Genomic DNA, 7,193 nt, shown 5'->3' with positions numbered 1-7,193 from the left:
TACTCTCTTTCTGCTACTCCCTCTCAGCTACTTTAGAGCGCTGGTGTCTCCATCAGAGAGTGTCAGGAACAGAGAAAAGAAATTCTAACGTGTTGATTTTTAAAAACCTGTTACTTGGCAGCAGTTTTGCATAAAAGCAGAGAGGAAATTAAAACTAAAAGTACACGTTTTCAGGATTAACTGTGAAACTCAACCATCCATTCCAAAGAATACCAGAGTGAGCTGTTCTTTCCACTGATTTAAAGCATTATTTCAAAGACCACTAAGGACAGGGACCAATAACCAGTCATCTGCTAGTCTTCTCTCTTCTAAATTCCAGTAGTACAGCAACGTATATTGTACCTACTGTGTGATGTACTTTACACATACTTATTATTGCACTTAACCCTAACAGGACTTCAAAGATGAGAATCATTAAGCCCATTTCACAGTCCAGTTGATCAGAGAGATTATGTACCAGTGTTCATGGAGCTGAAATGTAGCAGAGCTTATTAACAATGTCCTTCTCTGCTGAATCCAAAACTGCATTTTAACCATACAATAAGGGGATGCATATTCATAGCAAACTTTTTAAAGCACTGTTCTGTATCCACAGTTCTCAAGCCTTTCTGCACACAGGAATTCCATGCAGAACTTTTTAAGATGTCCAATGCTTGAGTTCCTTTTTTCCTCTACCAGTTCTAATTTAGTTGGTCTGGAGTGCAACCTTGACTTCGGGAACTGCCAGGTAATTCTAAAATGCAGCGAAATTTAAGAATTTCTGTTTTAATGCAGGACATAAGAATTGGAAAATTATTTGCTGAGAACATGTATGTTGATGTGCTTGATTGAGCCAATGCACAGTGTATTTTGGATGGAAAATTCATTTGTGTGTTGTGATGGTGTATAGTGAATTAATGTAGAAAATGAATAAATTAAAAAGAAAAAGAATTGCCAGAAATTATGTCGTGAAAAGCAATAAAAGGAGGAGTAGAGACATGAGAGCTGCAAAATCTGAGTTTGGAGGTACCAAGAAATCTGTCCAAAGGTCATACACAAACCTATGAGAGCTCTGGGCTACTAACCCAACTTAGTCAACCCCAAAATGAGTGTTTCTGACTAATTAAGAGTTTTCCATTTCATGGAATGCTGATAGACTTTCTTTCTGAGAACCTTGCTTTAGTCATGGAGACATGAAGCTATGTACTTCCTGGGCTGCAAAGGAAGACACTGGCTGATTCTAGTACAAGCCATCATTTCATGACTGTCTATTATGAGTGAAGTGCTATGGTAAATCCTGGGCAGCAACAGCAAATCCAAGTGAAAAGAACTGACAATCAAGCACGCTGCATACTTAACAGTTGTGATCACTAAATATCTGTTGAATTAATGCATAACAAAATAGATAAATGCCCAAATAAATACAAATGCTGTTATCCTTAGGAAAAAAAAAAGAATTTCTGTTTTATACAGTTCACTTGGTACTAAGCACATTCTATATTTGGTGTGGTTGTTTATAATTTTTATACATGTCCTATGTCACCAGCCCAAGTCTATTTTGTCACTTAGCCCTTTTTTCAGGGTAGATTTTTTTTTTTTGTTCTCACAAAATAACACTCAGTAAACCTTTGCTATTACTGCTACTTTTGCAAGTTTTTAAAGAGAGTTTTGCTATAAGGCAGGTGAGCTCGCTGGAAAATTAGAGAGAGAGAGAGACGGAAAGCAAGAAATCACCTTTTGGGGGGATGGTTATGCACAATCCCTTCTCCTCCACTCTCTGCTTGGGATTTTGGGCACACATGCAGACAAACCCGGTGTGAGTGTTAAGCCACCAGATCCGGGATTCAACTATGTGAGAGTCCAGTGACATATCTATTATGCCATCTGAACATAAGAGAAACTGAGCTGTATGTGCTGTGGCCTTGCCATTGCAACCTGGGTTATGGGCACTGCAATAGTTGCTGGGGAGGGAGTTGGTGTCCTCCCTTTAGCCCATGCACCACTGGAATCATGATCCAGAGAGAGGTTGAGTAGGCTGTGACTTGGCCAGGAAATCAAAACCTCCCTTGAAAGTATTAAAAGCAGGCTAGATCCTACAGAATGTAAAATCTCAGATGTAGAAGACAGAATCACTGGACTAGAAAAAAATCTACCACAAAGACTGAGAAAATGGTGCAAAAAATGAGAATAATATATGAGAAACACCAGTAAACATCCAAACATCTGGATAATCAGTATCCTGGATGGTGAAGATCTCAATAAGGGGATTGATGGTCTATTCCATGAAATCCTGGAAGAAAACTTTCCAAACCTAGAGAGGCATTCAAAGATCCAGATCTGAGAAATACAAAGGACCCCAAAGGAAATTAACCTGAGAAGATCTTCACCAAGACACATTATAGCCAGATTGACCAAAACCACAGGCAAAGACAAGATACTAAGATTGACAGAGATTAACATCAAGTTACCTACAAAGGATATCCCATCACGCTAACAGTGGACCTCTCATTGGAAACAATGGAAGCAAGGAAGGAATGGGATATATATTTAAAGTGTTGCCAGGAAATTAACCTGAGAAGATCTTCACCAAGACACATTATAGCCAGATTGACCAAAACCACAGGCAAAGACAAGATACTAAGATTGACAGAGATTAACATCAAGTTACCTACAAAGGATATCCCATCACGCTAACAGTGGACCTCTCATTGGAAACAATGGAAGCAAGGAAGGAATGGGATATATATTTAAAGTGTTGCCTGAAAAACAATTTCAACCAAAAATACTATACCCAGCAAGATTATCCTTCATATAGGAAGAAAAGACAACAACATTCTCAGATAAACAAAACCTGAAAGAATTTACTGACACCAGACCAGCTCTCCAAGAAGTTCTGAAGGGAGTGCTATATCAGGAAAACTAAATGCAGACACACAGTAATAAGAGTTCAGGGGACCAGCAGTTAGTGTAATGGCTATGTCGCTGGACTCCCATGTAGTTGACCGCGGTTCGCGTCCCAGACCCGGTGGCTTAAAATTCATGCCGGGCACGTGTGTGTGTGTGCCCAAGATCCCGAGAGGAGAATGGAGGAGAAGGGATTGCAGCATGGCCAACCCCCCTGGGGGGTGATTTCTCGTTTTTTGTCTCTGTCTCTGTCTGTCTGGCGAGCGCACATGCCCTATGGCAAAAAAAAACCTCTAAAAAAAAAAGAGTTCAGAAACAACTAAGAAAATGGCCAACTTAATGGTAGCGACTAATCTGGAGTTGAATATTATCTTCCAGAACTTAAATGGAAAGATCAGACCAGAACAGAAGGTAGATTAAGTACATGAGACTGAACTTGTGAAATAGAATTTTTTTGTGTGTGTGTGAAATAGAATTTTATGACTTCTGACTAAAACATTACTAATTTTCTTCTATACTTTCTTTTCTAGATTTGGGGATTTTTGTCTTCTCTCGAGCTGCTGATAGGTTCATGTACCTACTATTTGAATAGAATTCTAACCTGTTTCCTGCCTTTAAGTCTTAAGCAAAGTACTCTTAACATTATTAAAAATTTTGATTTAGTAAAGCTAAAACTGCCTTTATTGAAATTAAAAATATATTAAAAAAATACATATTTAATGAGCACAGTAAGCTATATAGCCTCAGCCAGGTGCTACTTTATAGTATATCCATTCTACCCACAGAGTTTCATGCCTAAAGTCAGACTTGTGTTCACTGATCTCTTCCTGTCTCTGTCTCTCATATATATATATATATATATATATATACACACACACACACACACATATATATATATATATATACACACATATATCAACTAATACACACACATATATATATATATATATATCAGCTAAACTTGCTATTGGAAGTAGTTAGATATATTAAGATATTTTGTGAATCAATAAAATGTGGAGGGAAAAAAGGAGTGGAGAGCAACTGCAGATACCAGAGAAAGTGTTAGAGGAGGGTTGGAAATGGCAGAGGGTGAGAAACGGAGCCGGGGGGGGGGGCATATATCTATATACAGATTTAAGAAACAAGAAATGGAAAATTACTTGACTATTAACATGTATGATTAATCCACTATATAGTACATTCTGGATGGGAAATCACATTTTGTATGCTGTGGTGATGTTCAGTGAATGAATGTAAAATAAATAAAAAATTTAAATCCTTAAAAACAAAACAAAACAAAACTAAGAACAACTGCTGGTGAGGCTATGGTGAGAAGGGAACTCTCCTGCACTGCTGGTGGGAATGTAAGTTATTACAGCCACTGTGAAAAACAATTTGGAAGTTCTTCAGAAATTTACAAATAGAATAACCATATGATCCAGTAATCCCATGTCTTGTTATTTACCTAAAGGATAGGAAAAAAGTCAGGAAGACACTTTCACATTCATGCTTATTGCTGCATTATTCACATAACTAATGGCTGGATTAAAAAAATGTGGCACATATACCCTATGGAATACTATTCACTCATAAAGAACAGTGAGACTGTCATTTGATACAAATGGATGACTCTAGAAGATTTAATACTAAGAAAAATAAGCCAAACTATGAAAGACAGAGTGTGTCACAGCTCAATATATATAATATGTTTGCACTCTATGGCAGAAATTGAAATATTAAAGACAAAAGAGTAGGGAGGGCAAGAGTTGGTACCAGAGGAGATTGTGTGGGAGGCGGGTAGACATTGGAGAATGGATGGGAGGGGTTCAGCAAACAGACACAAGAATGTACGGTTCTTTGTTGAGAATAATGTATATAGTAATATCCCAAATTCAATTATTGCATATTGCATGTATGCCTTGAAAAACCATATTTTATGCCATCAAGATGTACAATTAAATGTAAATAATAATATGTAATATAATTTAAAAATAAATTCAATTACTACCCAAATACATGTACAGTATGAAAAATACTTTTTAAATTTTGTTTGACCCTGTGCTGTACCTTAATAAAGTATCTACAAATGTTTAGAAAATAAAAAATTTCATCCAGGGAGAGCCTGGACCAACTGCAGAGTCCAAAGACACTGTAGGAAATTACCACCACAAACGTGTCCCCAGGATTCTTAAAGTTTTCCACAGAGAGCCCATTAACTCAGTTTTTAATGTTTCCAACATCTCCACATCCAAGAATAAATCAGATAAAATTCAACTCATGTCAAACACAGGGTGGCTAAGCTGGCTGACTGTGCCTAAAGCCTTCAGGGCACTTGGTAAATATTAAGCAATCCACTCAAGCTGAGCTTTTGGTGGGTCAAAGTGCTTAGTCCATAAGGCATTCATTTGTACAGTGTTTGGCCAAACTAAAAAGTGAAGTTCAAGGGAGAGATGATGAAAACATTTTTTTTCCTAGATTAAAAAAGAAAATCAAACACCTTTTAAAAGTTGTTTGCAAAAAAGATATATAAGCAAGAAACATCTTTTGGCAACTATATGATGGGCTTGATAGATGAGAGTTTCTTTAAATCCTTCATACAATTTTAGGTAAAAAAATAAAATAAACTAGTGACTTGACATTTTGAGCCCATTAATTCCAAGTAATATATTTTATAATAGCCAGAAAAAATCATGTTTGTCTGTTTTGCTCATGGCAAAGTTCAAATTTCTATGCTAAAAACAAAGAAATTGGAAAAATATGGCAGCATTCTGCCTTGTAATATACATAAATACCCTTAAATAATTTACAAGTCTTTTATTTTTTTATATCAGCCCCAATTTATATACTTTATTACTAAAGATGGATGGAGTCAGGAAAGAAATACAGGATTCACTTGTGTGTTCAAAATAACTCTCTTGAACTGTGATTGTGAAAATTTTGCCCAAGCCCTATTGAAACAAAATATGTACTCTGTTCAGTTATAAAAGTCTTGCCATTCTTAACGCAAATGTTTATTGATTTGAGGCTACTTGGTAAACCAATATTTGGTAGTAAAGGAAACCAAGGAGATAGAGGAGGTTTGGAAATAGCAATGGAGGAATATGAGTAAAATGTAAACAGATATGGAATGGAGGTTGATGGATTACCATCTGTGTCCTCAGTCATCTGATATATTATTGGAGCAATTGCATTAATCTAAGTGAGGTAATACAGTGGTTTGGGATGGAGGGAAATTACACTTCCTAAATATCTACTATGTATCAGGCAATTTGTATTTTAATAATAATAACTAATATTCTGTCAAGGTCTATACTATAAAAAATCCCCACAAATTATTTCTGTTCCTCATGATGATCCCATTCTTCCCCCCCGCCACACCCCGTTTTTTAGTGTTTGCTATAGGGTGCATACACTCACTGGAGACACACAGAAAAAGAGAGAGAGAAAGTAAGAAATCATCCTATGGAGGATGGTTACCCCACAATCCCTTCTCCTCCATTCTCCTCTTAGGATTTTGGGCATGCATCTACATGTGCCTGGTATTTTTCGAGCTTCCAGGTCTGGGACTCAAACTACAAAGTCAGCCATGTGGGATCCAGCTACCTTAACCACCACATCACCTGGCTGGCTTGTTATCTCCATTTTTCGGGTGAGAAAGTTAAGATTTGAAAAGATTAAATAACTTGTTCTGCATCACTTAACTGGTAAGTAAATCAGAATTCAAACCTAGGTCTGATTCCAGAGTCCCAAGTTTTTCTACTTCATCATTCACCAACAAACAAGACACAATAAAAATTTTTGTGATTTATATTGCTGTTTAGAAAACAAGCTACTTATAGTGTTCACACGAATAATCACAAAGATGATAATAAGCAAAATAAATCAGCCTCTATAGGTTACAACTTCTAGACAAAATATAGAGAAAAGAAAATCTCCAAAATACTTTATGGGAATATTTTAAATATTTTTAAACATTTACTTTTGCATTAGAGAAATAAAAAATACAATTACATTGCTTTTCAATGAGGTGATAGTTCAAAGACATGTACATGTTTATGTATAAACATCTAGATTTTCCATAGCAGAATGCCCATTCAACAAATCTTATTTATTCTCAGACCTTATTTCCCAATATATACAGAATATAGCAGAAGTGGATTCTCTATCCTCCTGCATATTAGAAGTAAACTGCCTTATTTAAAATTATATGTCTAAGCCCTGAATTTATAAGAAAAATCATTTACCTGCCACATTTATTAGTCTGGCCATCTTTTTTCCAGGAGCATAATTTTCTACCTTCTTCATCAAGA

At 36.2% G+C, this 7,193-nt stretch overlaps 1 protein-coding gene across 4 annotated transcripts in view; it reads right to left on the bottom strand.

Moving 5' to 3' along the window:
* LOC102496584 (thyroid hormone receptor beta) overlaps nucleotides 1–7,193 on the bottom strand; it is a 367,776-nt gene that overhangs the window by 262,273 nt on the left and 98,310 nt on the right. For 3 of the 4 annotated variants that reach the window (XM_014585033.1, XM_006170582.1, XM_027769128.1), the window contains exon 1: nucleotides 7,128–7,193. The exons of the other annotated variant lie outside the window; for it this stretch is intronic. The gene's annotated coding sequence lies outside the window, so the exon portion shown is untranslated. The remainder of the gene's footprint in view (nucleotides 1–7,127) is intronic. 4 annotated transcript variants of the gene reach the window in all.

This window comes from Tupaia chinensis, unplaced genomic scaffold (genome assembly GCF_000334495.1).
Source record: "Tupaia chinensis unplaced genomic scaffold, TupChi_1.0 Scaffold148626_1, whole genome shotgun sequence".
In the NCBI taxonomy this organism is placed as follows: Eukaryota; Metazoa; Chordata; class Mammalia; order Scandentia; family Tupaiidae; genus Tupaia; species Tupaia belangeri.
Note: the sequence above shows the minus strand (reverse complement) of the source record. Positions and strands in the feature narration are given on the sequence as shown.